General features: G+C 42.6%; 2 pseudogenes; both read left to right on the top strand.

Annotated features, from left to right (window-relative positions):
- Nucleotides 1-12,360: 12,360 nt before the first annotated feature.
- On the top strand, nt 12,361-13,581 carry LOC145445752 (phospholipid scramblase 1 pseudogene; annotated as a pseudogene).
- An 880-nt stretch (nt 13,582-14,461) lies between these two features.
- Nucleotides 14,462-15,219, top strand: LOC145446697 (phospholipid scramblase 1 pseudogene; annotated as a pseudogene).
- Nucleotides 15,220-15,949: the final 730 nt, after the last annotated feature.

The raw sequence follows: 15,949 nt of genomic DNA, 5'->3' as shown, positions 1-15,949 counted from the left end.
AACTTTTTCAACTATTCTCTATTTTTCACACCAACTTTTACTGCAACTTTTATCAAATATTGCATAAAAATGCAACGGAGTGATTTAAAAACATGCTATAGACTATTTCTAGTATGGTTCTATTCTCTTTGATTGCATAACAAAGAGCTATATGATGGGTTAGCTGCATCTCACTGTTAGCTATGACACGATGGCTTACAAGCAAGAGGTTCAACTATCTGTGTCAAGCACGACCGTGTCCGAACAATATGTAAAACGATCGCTTAATTAATTCTCATGTCGTTCAAATTTGAGATAGTTTCCCCTTTCACAAACGCCAAGGCGAGACCGCCAAAAATTGCATTTTCACTGGGTCACCTTATTCAGACTATTGATTTTGTTAAAGTCGCCAAGAGTGAGTTTTTCTGCAACGCCTCGGGTCAAGTTTGCAGACCTAGGGGGCTTGGGGTGTGTTATTTGACTTGCTTTAGGGGGATGGGTTATCGCTATGCTATTGGGCTTATTTTGAGAAAATTATTCCCGCATTGCGTCATTTTCTTGCTGTGTACCGGGAAAAAATATATTTTTCTGCGATATCGCCAGGGCCGTAACTGTCGCACCCCAAACCCCCCAATTGGGGGGGGGGGGGGGGAACGAGCTCGAAGGGGGCCCAAAATTCTTTCGTGAATTAGCATAAATCATAGAGTATTTTAGAGTATAGAGTACCGCGCCACGACCCACCAAGACATACAATCAAGTTTTCGGCCATATAACATGCGACTCCAAGAAGTGTGCCAGAACGATCGGCAGCGAGAAAACCTTGGCCGAAAGGGTCTATGCCCTTATGCTGACCAAAGACTTCCTTATATATACAAAATACATATAGGTTTAATTGTCCATAGACGCCTAAATGACTGGCACCGAATGTTCTTGTCTTTGCAATCTGAACCTCACAAGACAAATACCATCCCGCTGGGAAAAATTTTATGCCAGTGAAGAAATACCAATTTGAAATCGTGTGCGACTCTTAGTTTAGAAGCCTACGTTTGGGCGATTCTATATTTTTTGATATAGCAGACTGGAAGTCACGAAAAAACATCATGTAACGAAGTCATATCAACGGGTCCGCGCGCCCGAAGAAGTTTAATTATTATTTACGGGCCCTCCCGTTTTCAGGACACTTCACTCAGCTCTACCGATAAATCTAATTACGTGAGTAGAGAGGACAATAAATTGATAGCATAATATATATGCAATCGCCGATCTGATTGACCGATTTTATCATAAATTATCGAAAATTTTCGGGCTTCGCGCTGGCTCACAATACAGTACAGATGATTTCGTGACAAACGCGAACAACGTGATGGAGGGGTCGTTTCAACACACTATGGGAGCCCAAGACCAAATTCGACAGCCCTGGACGAACTAGGTTATGCAAAGGAACCTTTCGAGTATCTCATACCCTACTAATTCAACAATAATCATAAATTCTTTTTACTGCAACTTTTGTCAAAATTAAGTGCAAATTTCTCGCGATTTTAGTGCAACAAAAACTTGCCCTAGTTATTATTAGTAATGTAAAGATACATTTGAAAGGAATTGTTTTCATAATAAAGAAGTTGGAGTCGGAGTCAGGGTCATATTCACAAACTTCGACTCCAGTCAGTATTTTTTCCACGACCCCGACTCCAAGGCGTGCTAAAAAGAGACTCCGATTCCGACTCCGTTAAGCGAAAACTAGCCAAACTCCGATCCGACTCCACCGACCGCAGCCCTGGTCAATACACAGATTGACTCGAGTCGTGTCGAGTCATTTCCGTATTTTGAGAAAATGACTCGAGTCATCAGAAAATCGTGACTCGAGTGGACGCAACCATTTTTAGTCGGTAGCAGTTATCGCCTTTATATACCCAGCACTCTTCGTAAAGTGGAAGACGAACGTCTCCAAAGTACTAAAAGTCAGTAAGTCTAAGTATATGTGGTCGGGGAAGGCGGTACCATACTTTCAGCAGTTAGTCGGGGGTAGCTAGATACGAATTCACAAGATGTATCTTCTCGGCTAACGCAAAGTGTCTATATAATGATATACTACACATTGGTATAATATTTGAAAATAAGTTCAGGTACCATGATTCAGGGGCTATGTCTTTCATGAGAGGGATGCAATCTTTCCCTTAAACTACTTTCTACTTTTCAAAATCCAGATTGCAAAAGTAAATAGTTGCGTATTCCAAAATACTGTTCAGGTAGGAGTGGAAGTAGCCAGAAAACATATCAACTTCAGTAAGTACTGCAAGTAGGTTTAATCTACTTGAGGACCTACCCCAAAAGTAGTAAAAATCGACATATATAGTATCTCCAAAACGCGACGTGATATAACAAAAATAACGCCATATTCGGATTCAGCGCCCCCAAATTAGGTTGAATTGACTCAAAGGAATCCTGGCGCAAAAATCCTGTAGACCTAGGGTTTTGGTTTAAATCATTTTGCCCTTGATTAAAATCAATTAAATCAATTAAATCATGATTTTTTTGATTTTTTTTGTTTTTTTTTACTCATAATAACAATAACACCAACAAAAGAAAATGTGATGAATGACAACCATGTCAATCAAGGTGATGAAGGATAACGCTTAAACTTTGATAATGTGAGGCTGTGAATCATCATACAGATAGCTGAAAACATTCAACCCTATATGTTGTAATGATAGCTGAAAACGTTTAACCTATGCGTTAATGATGGGTCGCCCGAATCATTACTGATCTGTTCTAGTATCGAGGAAACATGTTGATCGGTGGAGTGGTTTCTGCTAGCAAACTGGATCAGAGATGAGGGAATCTTTCTAATTCGATAGAGACTCCGGACTAAGCTTCGTTTGCGGTATCCCACCAGTGCCTCGGAAATAGCAGCAGTATATGTCGCAGACAGCTAACTAGCATCCACAGCAAAACGCTAACATATTGATTGACTATAGCTCTTTGCTCTTTTCCCGTCTGTCTGTCAAATAAATGAACTATACCGGTGCCGGTGGCGAGATGTTATCTCTGGTTTAAATAAAATGCACATGATTGTCCGATAATAAACCACATTCACGCATCTCGTAGGAAAATTTGAAAAAGCAAAATAATCAATAAAATCAAAATGATAAAATTAAAATAAAAAATCAACGAAAAAAACCTGATTTAAATCACACTGAACCCTATGTAGACCAGTGTTATCGGTTCGAGTCGATAGCACACTTTGAATGAATTATCGGTATCGGCCATTGGAGGTGAAAAAATATCGGCAATTTTCGTGACGTTAAAATATGATGGTAGGAATTCAGAAAACTACAATCCTTGACCGCTGGAGATTGGGAATATTGCTGTATTTCATATAGCTTACACTTACACGGTGTCCAGATGCAGCCTTTCTAATTTATTTCATGTTCATTGTTCATTTGCTCAAGTATGACAATGGCTGTAAAGATGTTGAAATACATGTTCTGAAGTTTTGCAAATCCGACTTTTGAGGTAGATTCCACCTTATTTGAATATAAGCTGAATATATTGGTGTTATCCGTGCAGGTAGTGCGGGGGAGATAGTGTAGTGGTTACGATAAGCGCCCAGCACGTAAACGAACCGCGTTCGATTCCCGTCGGAGGTTTATCTGGGCTCCTCTTCCCCTGCCGTTGCCGTTCTTACGGCGACAAAAAAGTCGAGAAAAAGACCCGACGAAAGAAAGCACTCACAATGAATGGAAAGAACTAGTTGGAAGGGCCGCGGCTTCAAATAGATCAACATCGAAAAAGAACTGTGACATCGGGCACTGTGGGTCGAGGTGGATGTTAGAGTAAAGGATCGCTACTGATGCGTGTCGTTCTACATCCTCCTATCTGTTCATGACATCGCATTGTGTCTTATCGCATTGTACATTGTGTGTGACTTGTTCAGATCAAAAACATAACCCAACCATGTTATGTTATGTTATGTTATGTTATGTTATGGTATAAGATATCGGTTTTATCGGTATCGGCCCAAAAATCCAATATCAGCCGGGCTCTAATCATATCAATTTTCTTAAACTTTCCGATGTTCCCTATTCTATCAGATATTTTGGCTGAAATGTAGACTGCATCCAGCATACATAGGCCTACCTACGCTGTTTATGATTTTTATGTATGTATGAGAGATACAACCAATGTTCTCTTTACAAGTTGCCCGCGTGCGCGGCCGTGCACTGTTGACAAAGTAGCCGCGCACAGAAAAATTCGTTGTCAAAGTTGAGTCACTGTTGTCAAAGGGACCGCGCAGTGAGTTGGTGAGTGCGCGCAGCCTCGTGAAAAATTAAAGGGAACGTTGGATACAATCCCCACCGTTTGCAATCATAATTAACTCTGTATATTCGTTATGCGATTCCGAATAAATAGTGACTCAATCTGTACTTCAGTCTTCTTGCAAAAATGCAACTACTTGAATAATGCTTCGCACTTCGAAAAATCGAATTGACTTGAATTTGACTTCACTTTACTTGACTCGAGTCACCTTCAACAATCGACTGACTTGACTGGAGTCAAAAATGGGCATTTGACTTGATATGACTTGTGACTCAAAGGCAGTTACCTCTTCCCAACACTGGCAGAATGGCCGAATGCTGTCTCAAATCCCGCAATTATTTCCAATTATCACGATGCGGCTGGCGATTCTTATGATTGAACGTAGTTATAAATACCCGATGCGTATCAGATACGGTTGCCGTATGTCCTCCTTTAGGAGATTTTGTCCTCCTTTTTGGAAATTCGTCCTCCTTTACAGCTTTGACAGCTAGGCTAATAGAGCGGATCAACTGAAAATTGGCATAAATGACGCGAAATATGCCTGTCGTAATGCGGACGTTCGAGCCGGTCATTCGGGAGTCGAATAAAAGTGATGACTTTTTTTTTTAGTCAACGCAACAAGATTTCCACTAAATATTCCAAAATCAGCTGTTTTCAATTTCGGTTAACTAACTATTATGGTTGGATTGAAGTACCCCCATTTCCCGATTCCAAAATATGGTAACACTAGTATCAGACATCCGTTGGTCGCCAACAGAATTCAACTATTCAACTTGAAATTATAAAAGGCGATAGTTGTATGAATAGGGTTGCATTTAAAACAAACGGTGTTTTAAAACACAATTTTTAAACAAATGCCCTTTAAAAAGAACAAAATTGTTTTTTGTTTCAAACGTTGTTTAATTATGACATAATTATGTAAATGCTTTCGATAAAACATGTAACATGAGCCTACTGACGATTGGCACCCAATATAGTCGACGTATACGATATTGGGTGGCTGGAACCCTCGAAATCCTCGTCAGCTCAACAGTTATAGCATGTAGATAGATCATTGGTACGGAATATGTGTTCTGATGATGAGAACCGCCGACCGTAAAAATGCTGTATAGTATAACTATGTAGTCATGGTTAAAGCTATTTTGGTCTCTTTATGACAGTGGTCGGAAGCCCTTTTCGTCGAAGGAGCCATATTTACCCCATCTTTTCAATTGACAATGTTTATCCACTGTGACGTCACAAATTGAAGATTTGTGACGTCACGGCTGAAAAAAATAAAAAATAAACACCACACGATGAATAGAAGCAACGGGAACAGGAACCAACTTATCAATCAATCAATCAATCAATCAATCAATCAGGTTTATTAATATTTTCATCGTTTCAAAACATCACAAGACTGCGATACAATGAAAAGATAGGAAGGTGTCGAAAAAACTTGGAGTAGCCTTTAATATCAGACACCCACCTTAGCCTAGGCGAAGTAAAGAAGAGGCATGCACACTGAATGAAAAGTAATGCAGAGAATATAAGACGCAAGCGACAAAGTGAGGTGGCATGTGGCGGGGGGCGAGGTCGATGTTAGGTCGTGGTCTGGTAATCCTGAAGACTGGCTAGTATTCATTTAGAAGAAATTGCTTGTATTTCGACTTGAATGTGGACATGCTCGACGACTGTCGGATAGCCAGCGAGTTGCTGTTCCACAATTGGGGTCCGGCATACTTATATCATCAAGATAAGAGCTACCGTCGTTTCGACACCATGTTATCCTTTCATTATATCGCGATCCATAGTTGGTTCTCAAGTTTTTACCATCGCTGACCCCTTTTGTATCTTCAAGGACCATACTCCCTCGTTTAGGAGGATTTGTCCTCTTTTTTGAGGTTTTTGAAAATGTCCTCCGAGGACGCCTAAATGTCCATCTTTTTGGCAATTCGTCCTCCTTTACAGCTTTTAGAGCCAAGTCAACACCACTAACTTTTTTTAGGAAACTTATCAATTTTACAGCAAAAATAGCAAAATCGGCTGTTTTCAGTCTTAATCAACTAAATTTTCCGAATTGGTAAGAGTGTCCTCCTTTCCCGATTCCAAAATGTGGTAACCCTAATGCTGACATGCTCGAAGACTGTCTGATAGCCGGCGAGATACTATGTTCCACAAATCAGGTCTGGCATATTTGATAGAGCGATGATCTTTTTCGTCTACCATACGGTAGTTGGGCGACGTGGCCGCGCGTGTGGCGTAAGCCTAATTATGCAATTTTGCTACCGAGGTAAAGAAGTTATTGAAGCTATCGGGGAAGTGGCCGCAGTGGAACTGATACATAAACTTGGCAATTTCTAGTTTCCGCATATTTTTTATGTTTAGGACACCGAATCTTTTGAGCAGTTATTTGTAGTCTCTAAGGTTGTAGAACAAACCACAGTTCCGTGATAATTTTCTTCTTGCGACTGAATGCTCTTCCGGGACATGTTTGAGTCTATGGAGTGCCACAGCCGGTACGGGTCCTCCAATCGCTTGCTCCGGTCTTCCAACGTGTTGTCGGCAGTCGAGCACAGCTGGGTACTTAAGGCCCGGCTGAATTTTTCCGTTCCGGTCGATCCGGGGTCGATTTAGAAAGGGTGTGGAGCTAAGTGTGGTGTGCTGCAAGTGCGGACAGCATACTGAGACCCTGCCCACGTGCTGAAGCACTGCCTACCAGTGATGGGTAGAATCACAAACAGGTACAATTCCGTCCTGGACCGTATATCAAGCTCTTCCTCTTTTTCCAGGCTCGATGTGGACCGCGTTTGTGAGGAGGACGCCACATTAACTAACAGGCGGCTGAGGCCCGACCTCATCCTAGCGGATGTTCACCGGGTCTTGGTTGTCGATGTGTTGTGCTCCTTCGAGAATGGAGTAGTCAGCAGGGACGCCGCCGTTGAGCGGAAACACACAAAGTACCAGGACCTCTATCACTCCCTGTGTCTTGCTACGGCCAAGACCGTGAAGATGCACACGTTCGTAGTCGGGTCCTTGGGGAGTTATCACCCCAGGAAACTGGCCACCTTGAGAGCTTTGTGTTTCTCTCTTCGATTCCAGGCTGGTCTCCGAGCGAGTCGTATAGTCGCTTCTCAGCGCGGCTCGCATCGGTTCTGGAAAGTTTGGTGTAGTTTTCGGGACCTCTTGCGGACTTGACCCCCTTCTGTTTCACGCAGTATTTAATTTCCCGTCTTCTCTTTACCACGTCAATTTTGTGTTCTTACTTTCGAATTTTCTCTCTCCTCTTACCACTCACCCCGACTCCCTGAGTGATTACAATTTTAGCATTGAATCCACTAGCCATCACGGGGTTCGACTGCAGGCACATGAACACCGACTTTCTCACGGGCTCCTCCCCATATTAACGTACATGCTGGGTCTTCTAGAGTCGTTTTGATTAGTTTCAATAATTGAAACAGAGTGGTACCCAATTGTTACGGGGAGGAGTCACCCCACCTCAACCCGTCTCGGACAGCCACATTTCCTCACACAATGGTTACTTTTACAATGCCTGCAGTCGGACCTCGCCAGTTCGCCTCATTTTGCGTTGTTTGTGGGGCCCCACCATCATATAGAGCATGTTTTCGGTGGGGGCTTTGTTTATCTATGTTTCAGGTTTTTTTTTTGGCGAACTGGTCCCGTGCTCCCTTGTCCTTCCTCTCTAAATAAATATCGCATTTTCATATTGTAATTTCGCCCTATTTATTTGCATACGTTGAACTCATAATCCCGCTACCGTAAATCACGGGTATATTGTTCCGTCTTTATTTTATGTAATGTCGAAGAGACTCGAGTCGCGAATTGAATTTACTCGTTATTTCATGATATGAATAAATCAACGCCCATTTCGGAAAAGCAAGCGGACTCCAAATTAATTGCGAAAAGACAAAACGAATAAAATTTGGAGCAGAAGGCCAGTACGATACAACAACGGTGATCCAATGGACCGATGAGGTTAGTATATTAGGAAAAACAACAGGCCACAAATGACAAATCGCATGCAACGGGAAGCGGTTTGTTTTATCAATTGCAATTGGTAAAACTGATCGACGCATCAAAGAAATAAAAAAGATAAAATTTGAAAGGTGTGAAAAAACATAACTAATAAGGACAAGTATTCTTCCTATGTTCGCATATCACACCACCTCGAGAATGTCGAAGAACCTGAAGGCTAAACTCAGAGGACTAATAATGTCATTCCTAATCGGCTTGGAAAATAAGGTGGATTACAACAAAATAATTAAAAAAGAGGAGATCGGAGGGCTCGGCTTGACCGATATACCAAGAACTACGGATCCGATATTCATCAAGCCTGCGATCCAGTATTTAAAAAAACTCGGGGAAAAACACGGATTCAGAATGGGACGGAAAAATGGAGCACCAGCAGGCAATCATCCTCAACATGTACAGAAAAAACAAATTACATAATAACAGACCTCATTCATTTCAGTCGCAACCACACTGAGTGGAAGTGAACGAAACGATGAGGGAACTGGACAATGTTCCCTCTAAGCTGCGCACGCGCGCAAATGCGCAGTGCTGATACGGTCTCTGCGCACAGAAAATCTAAGTTGCGCACAAATAATCCGAAGGTATGACCTTTTTTCAGTCGTAACGCAATGTTTCCAAGGGTCTGCGCAGTGAGTTGGTGAGTGTGCGTAGACTCGTGAAATATTAGAGGGAACATTGGAACTGGGAATCCTGGACTCAGACTACGAACAAGAAGGGTCAAAGTACATATACCGGGCGACAATCACAAGGCTACACAGAAGGGAGATCATGGACATGGAAGGCCCCAGCTGGAAGAACGTACGGGCAAAATGCCTCACGCGAAAGCAAGGAGACTTCAACTGGGACCCGGCGCATCAAATACTTACAACCATGGATAGGTTGAACGCACGCCTGGTCGAACCATCGGATAAGTGTGTACACTGCGAAATCAGAACTGAGTCTCATGTCCATATTTTTACCCCCAGTGTCATACAATAATACCAGTTCTAACCCTTATTTTAGGAGCGTGGGAACAAGTCACGGCAACTACCGGACAAAGAGCGAACATGAAGACCATACTTCATATGGCACCCAAACGACCAATGAGGGAACACCATGAGCGAACTCAAATAATCGTAATCTCTATGTTCAAACAGGCGATATGGACAGGGAGAAACAAGAAGCTACATGAGACACGCAAGATAGATCGCCAATGGCTGATGAATTCCTTCAAGCGGAGAATAACGATGAGGAACCCGAACCCGCAAGACCCACAGCTAGAGAATATCATCTCGAACATAAAGAACAACATAATGGAGCGCACCTTCCGGTGAAGCGAAGCGAAATTGAAAATCGCAATTATTGAGTCTATGTAATTTGAGTGTTGCGCCTTCTTACCGCTATGAGCTTTCCATTGTGGAATTTAACATACCATAAGAACGTAATAAACAAAATGTAGATATGAATGAAATACTATGGATCAAAAAAAAAAACCAGGTATTTCGCAGTTCCGAGTTGGAAATAGGTTGACCAGCAACCTTAACGGTTAGTTTTCTTTCAAAGATTATGGCGGATTTCACGGCTATTACCAATAAAAGACGGACGGTGTCGATTTGCCCTGTACTATTCAAAGGATTTGCTCAGTTTGGCGTATTCTCAATTGGTGTTGATTGCTCTGTATGTGTCGGAGGTCACCATCGTTAAGAGCAGGATATGCCACTTGGTATTCGGATCGCCAGATCTTACTCGCTCTATCGGCGCGTCGTACATTCCGTGGCAATGAACCGACGGACTGGCTAGGCATCTTATATCATTTCTCAAATGAACAACCTTCTCTGCGAACAATTCATTAGATTTTTCGAATGATACGTTGGTCTTTTCTTTTATTGCTAAGATTTTGTCTTCATCGTTATATACAGGACATCCGCCATATGCCGCGCTGTGACACTGGAGACAGTTAACACATTTGTTATCGTTTTGGCATTTCTCAATGCTCATATTCGTGTTCGGAACTACCACACTTTGAGCAGCATTTTCCCGCGACAGTTGTGGCTGGTGTGTCCGTAACGATTTCATTTATAACAGCAGACTGGCGGTGGATTGCACGGCCTCGTCCGGAAATATAAGTAACCAAGCGATACAGAGCGGGGGTACTGATCTGACTGGAAGTGCAGCAATACAGACATTGTCTCCACCTTCTCACGTTCACCTGTCATTCTTGCAAGTCTTTTCACGGAGATTACTCCGAATTCTGAGAGGTCTTCGTTCAATTCATCATTAGTCAACTCTAGTGGGACACCGGAAATAACAGCGCGACAGCCGTAAGAGCTAGCAGGGTATATGCGGACTCGCTGATTTCTATATTCGTTTTACCGTCAGGTATCAAGCTGCTGGTAACCAATTTGGTAACCTATACTTGCTGTTATCACAGGTTATTAATAAATCACTCGAAGGGAAAGCCCGAATGGCCTTAATTGTGGGTCCCAAATGCTTTATGAAGCCAAGAATTGATCATATTTGGTCGATAGTGTTTGAGTTTCCTACGTTCGCCATTTGCGGATAGTATAACTACCTGCAACGAGGCATCCTTACGCGATTCATTAGAGCTGCTAGAGCTCTAAACGTTTTGGGAGCTAGGGCTACTGCCTGAGTATGTGAGCTCACAAATAGGTGGTGCGCTCCGACAGGAACGGAAGGGATAACTTGGGATGTGGCACTCGACATCGGTTGAGTATTTGCATCGATACTACCCGCAACTTCATTCCATGGTACAATATTGCTACTTCCTCCTGCTACGGCGTATGATTTCGCTGCTACTTTCGCTCGACCTGGTGAGTCATTACTACCATCACTATCTGATGAATTAAAAACGCTTCGTACGACAAGCGCCTAGCCGCAGAAGGCGACTAAACTGTGTCCACTGTCCATGATCACTATCCACAGGCGGGAAGTACTTCCTATACAAGCCTATTATATAAAATTCCATTGCTGCGTAAGCGACTGCGACAAGCGTAATGTTAGCCTACGAGAAATTCGTTGATTAGCGCGAGCTACTCTGGAGACGAGCGTTCACGACGACGGCCAACCACGACTTAGCAGTAATAGAAGATGAGTAAGAGAGGAGGTGAGTATCATCAGCGAACAGGGTGGTACTCAATGAGGAGGATTCAAAAATGTTGTCATATAAAGTGAAGAGGACCGGCCCGAACACTGAGCCTTTGGGTACAACACAAGTAGGCCAACTAGTTGAGGAGAGGACAAGATGTTGGAGATTGAAACCATTTGTTGGCGTCCAAATAGCTTTTCATGAGCTCAATTTGCGGGCCCCGGAATCCATAACGCGCCAACTTTGAAGGAGAATATTATGATCTACGCCAGGAGTCGGGAACCTGTTTCGACCGAAGAGCCATAATGACCCAATATTTCCAATTGTAACTCCTAAAGAGCCATACATGTCCATACATGTTTATATAGCTCAGTGATGTCCACCAATTGTTACGTCTCGATTGAAAGTTCGTGACGTATGGGTAGCACTGCACTAAATATGTGAGATTAGTAGTGTCCGCCCACGTGCGTAGGTGGAGCCAAACAGACATGGGTGATTACTTCATGAATGTAATCGATTGTGATTACGATTACTTCTGAATCACGCGATTACGATTACGATTACGATTACAGCCTAATCATGAAGTAGTCGAATACGTTTGCGTTTACATTGGTAAAGTAACGATTACTCACGATTACATTTATTTTGTTTCTTAGAACTAATCTTAGAAGATATATTGTTCGGAAGACAATATAAGGATTGCGATAAAAGGCCTAATGAGATAACAACTTTCTTTATAGATAATGTGTCATTTTTTTGATACATCATAATGTTTGCCCAACTTTATAGGTGACGATTTATCGCACCCACCGATTTGCATTCTTGCCAGGTCCGTGCTAAGTCACAATGCAATAATGACTGATTGATTCATTGATCTAACAAGTTTCCATTTGGAACTTTTTATCCACTGTACCCTTTCTCATCACTGAATAACTTAGGCCTACATATTATGATAATAAAATCAAATAAACTAAGGAAATGTCTCGTGTCATTCTTTGCAGAACCCATCATATCCGTGGCTTATAGTTGAGTGCCTCAAGCAATTTTGATCACACCAATATGGCTTCTCACGAAAGCGCTCCCATGCCCAATCAGACGCAATGGATGGTGAAGCCAGAAGCAATCAGTGGCTGTCCGCCTGGACTGGAATATATGACATCCTTGGATCAGCTTCTCGTACATCAACAAGTCGAGCTGTTGGAAGTGATGACAGGTATTGAAACGCAAAACAAATACGTCGTGAAAAACAACCTGGGCCAGCAATGCTATTTCGCTTACGAAGAATCGGATTTGTGTCATAGAATGTGCTGCGGCAACAGGCGTGGATTTGATATGCATATCGTTGATAATTTGGGACAGGAAGTTATACGCGCATCTCGCGAATTCCGGTTTTGCGTAGGATCCATGTGGTGCATCAGCGGGGAGACTTGTGCTTTCATTGTGAATATGCAATCTCCTGTTGGAACCCACATCGGAAGAATCATCCAGCTATGCTCGTTCTGGAAGCCACGTTATGCAATCCAAGATGCGAATAACCAAACCGTCCTCGTTATTCAAGGGCCGTGCTGTATGTTCCGGACCTTGTTGCACTGCTGATGTCCCGTTCAACATCTTCACGGCTGACGAGAGCACGCAAATTGGCTCGTTGGCTCGTCAATACGGCGGTTTCGCGAAAGAAATGTTCACCAACGCCACCAACTTTGGCATCAACTTCCCAGCGGATTTGGACGTCAAAGTGAAAGCGGTCGTGTTGTGTGCGACTTTCCTGATCGACATGATGTTCTTCGAACAGAAAAATAATCAGTAAAACGATTCACAGACTTCTGATAAAGTCTCAAAGTGTTTCTGTGATAATCATGTATATTGAAATCACGTACCCCCTATATATTTTGTTATCGATTCACACAGATACACAATCTAGTTCATTACTTCAATGTATTGCATCGTTGATATTTCCCTTTGGTTGAAGATAGTTATATATTGCAAAATCGCATCAGAAATATTGCAGTATTTGAACAGTGAATCACAGTTTTAATCTCATTTATAGGCTTGCTTCTTATTAGCAAGACCATCACGTTGCCTTCCATTTCCTTATCACAACAAGTTGTTCCTGCGATGGCTGATATTGCTATTTGCTTGAAGATTGTTTTTCTATTGCAAGATCATATAATAATGATAATATTGCATCATTTCAAAAACTAATGCACTCATATTCTTGCTTTTTCATTGCAGGAATACCATGACATTGTCTTCCACTTCTTATTGCAATCAGTTTTTCCCTGTTGGTGATTTAACCTATTTACAATGTAGACTTAATTCAAAGTGCTTTGTCGACTTTTTATCTGCAATACTTTACCGTTTGTGCTAGTAAAATATGGTTTGTTATGAATTTGGAAGTGAAGCATGTTGTTTTGCATTGATCCTTGGGATTTTGGAGAAAGTATGTAATTGCTTGAAATTAATTATAGGCCATTAGAGTAGGCTATTTGTGGCCCGTGGTTTCATCGATTACCGATAGCGGCGGAGATAGCGTAGTCGTGCTGATAAGCACCTACTAATCGGGAACCCCGGCTCGATTACAGTCGGAGGTTTATCTGGGCTCCTCTTCCCCGTCATCGTCGTTCTTACGGCGACAAAGAATCCCAGAAAAATATCCGACGAAAGAAAGCACTCACAGGGAAAGGAAAGAATTAAAAAAAACGCCGCTGCTTCAAAAATATCATCATCGAGAAGACTGTGACACGGGTACGGGCACTCTAGACCGAGGTGGATGTCAGTCTGGAAGACCGCAACTGAGCGTCGTTCGACATCCTCCTATCTGTTCATTACGCATCCCATTGTGTCTTATCGCATTGTAGGCCTACATTGTGTGTGTCTTGTTGAGATGAAAATATAACTCAACGATTATTGATTACCGTATATCGATTTGGAATTTTACATTCCTCTTTATTTATGATTTTTTTTCAGCAATGCCGCGTACCTCGCATCTTAAATTGTTTTTTATATTCAGCAGATCTTTCCAGTAAATTGTACAGAGTAGAATTTAACAAGGAATATGCAACCAACACCGTCTGACGGCGCTGCGGTACAAGGGCAATGGATGGACAGGCCAGGAACAGTTGTAGGTTGTCCGCCCGGGCTGCAGTATTTGACCGCATCGGACCAACTCCTTATTCATCAACAAGTGGAACTATGTTTGAGGATTTTACTGGTATTGAAACAAAGAATAGATACGCAGTTGAAACAGCGTTGGCCAGCAATGCTATTTCGCGTATGAGGAATCTGGTCTTCAGACCAGGCTCTGATGTGGCAACCGCCGCGGATTTGACATACACATTGTCAATAAAATGGGCCAGGAAGTGGTAAGAGCCCACCGGAAGTTTAAATGCTATGCTGGTTATTGCTGTCTTATTAATGTTGATACGTGCGCTTACACTACCCACGTACAGTACAGTCACCAGTTGGCGTTTCGATTGGTTTGATAGTTCAACTGCGCTCTTCATGGCGGACAAGCTACGCAGTGCAAAATACCGAGGAGGAAACCCTGCTTGTTATCGAAGGCCCTTGCTGCTTATGCGAAGGCCCGTGCTGTCCGTTTGACGTTCCGTTTAACATCTTCACTGCCGAGGGATCTTCACAAATTCGTACGCTGGCGCGTCAGTATGCAAGCCTGGCGAAAGAGGCGTTTACTGACGCAACCAATTTCGGCCACACCTTTCCTGTTGTTGTTGTTGTTTGTGGTAGCCTATTTATGGAGCTTCGACAACTATGGTCATTTACACCAGGCCGATATAACTTATTTTTGATTCCGACTTGTAGCACGGCCCACGGCCCAACGATCGAAGGTATGTGGTCTGTTTCGCCGCCTTAGCTACACTCTGCCAGTTAGGATTCTGTTGTTACTCTTCAACACTCTATTCCTATCAAAGTTACAATACGGAGTTCTTTGTTGGGGCGCTGCCTGCAAAAATGCGATTGACCCACTGCAAAAACTTTAAAATCGAATCATCCGTATCATTGCCAAAGCCCCACGGGGGCCCGGATGTGCAACCGATAAATCGCTACTCAAAAGGTTTGGTGTTCTAAACATAGAAGATATGAGGAAGCTAGCAATTGCCAAGTTTATGTATCAGTTCCATTGCGGTCAATGTCCCTGAAAGTTCAACGACTACTTCACCTCAGAGTCAAAAGTGCCGAAGTACAGCACACGCGCGTCATCGAAGAACAACTGCCATATGATCAGGACGGAATACAAGAAAACACATTGTTCTATCAAGTATGGCCGGACTCCAATTGTGGAACGGCATCTCGCCGGCTATCCGACAGTTGTCGAGCATGTCCGCATTCAAGTCGAAATACAAGCAATTTCTTCTAAATGAATACTAGCCAGCCTTCAGGATTACCGTACAACGACCTAACATCGACCTCGCCTTCCGCCACATGCCACCTCATTTTGTCGCTTGCGTCTTATATTCTCTGCATTACTTTTCATCAGAGGTGGTCAAAGTAGTTAAGAAAGCTACTGAAGTAGAAGTA

This window comes from Botryllus schlosseri, chromosome 9 (genome assembly GCF_051294905.1).
Source record: "Botryllus schlosseri isolate E-star chromosome 9, Bs_hap1, whole genome shotgun sequence".
Lineage (NCBI taxonomy): Eukaryota > Metazoa > Chordata > Ascidiacea > Stolidobranchia > Styelidae > Botryllus > Botryllus schlosseri.
This window is presented reverse-complemented; position numbering and strand designations above follow the sequence as displayed.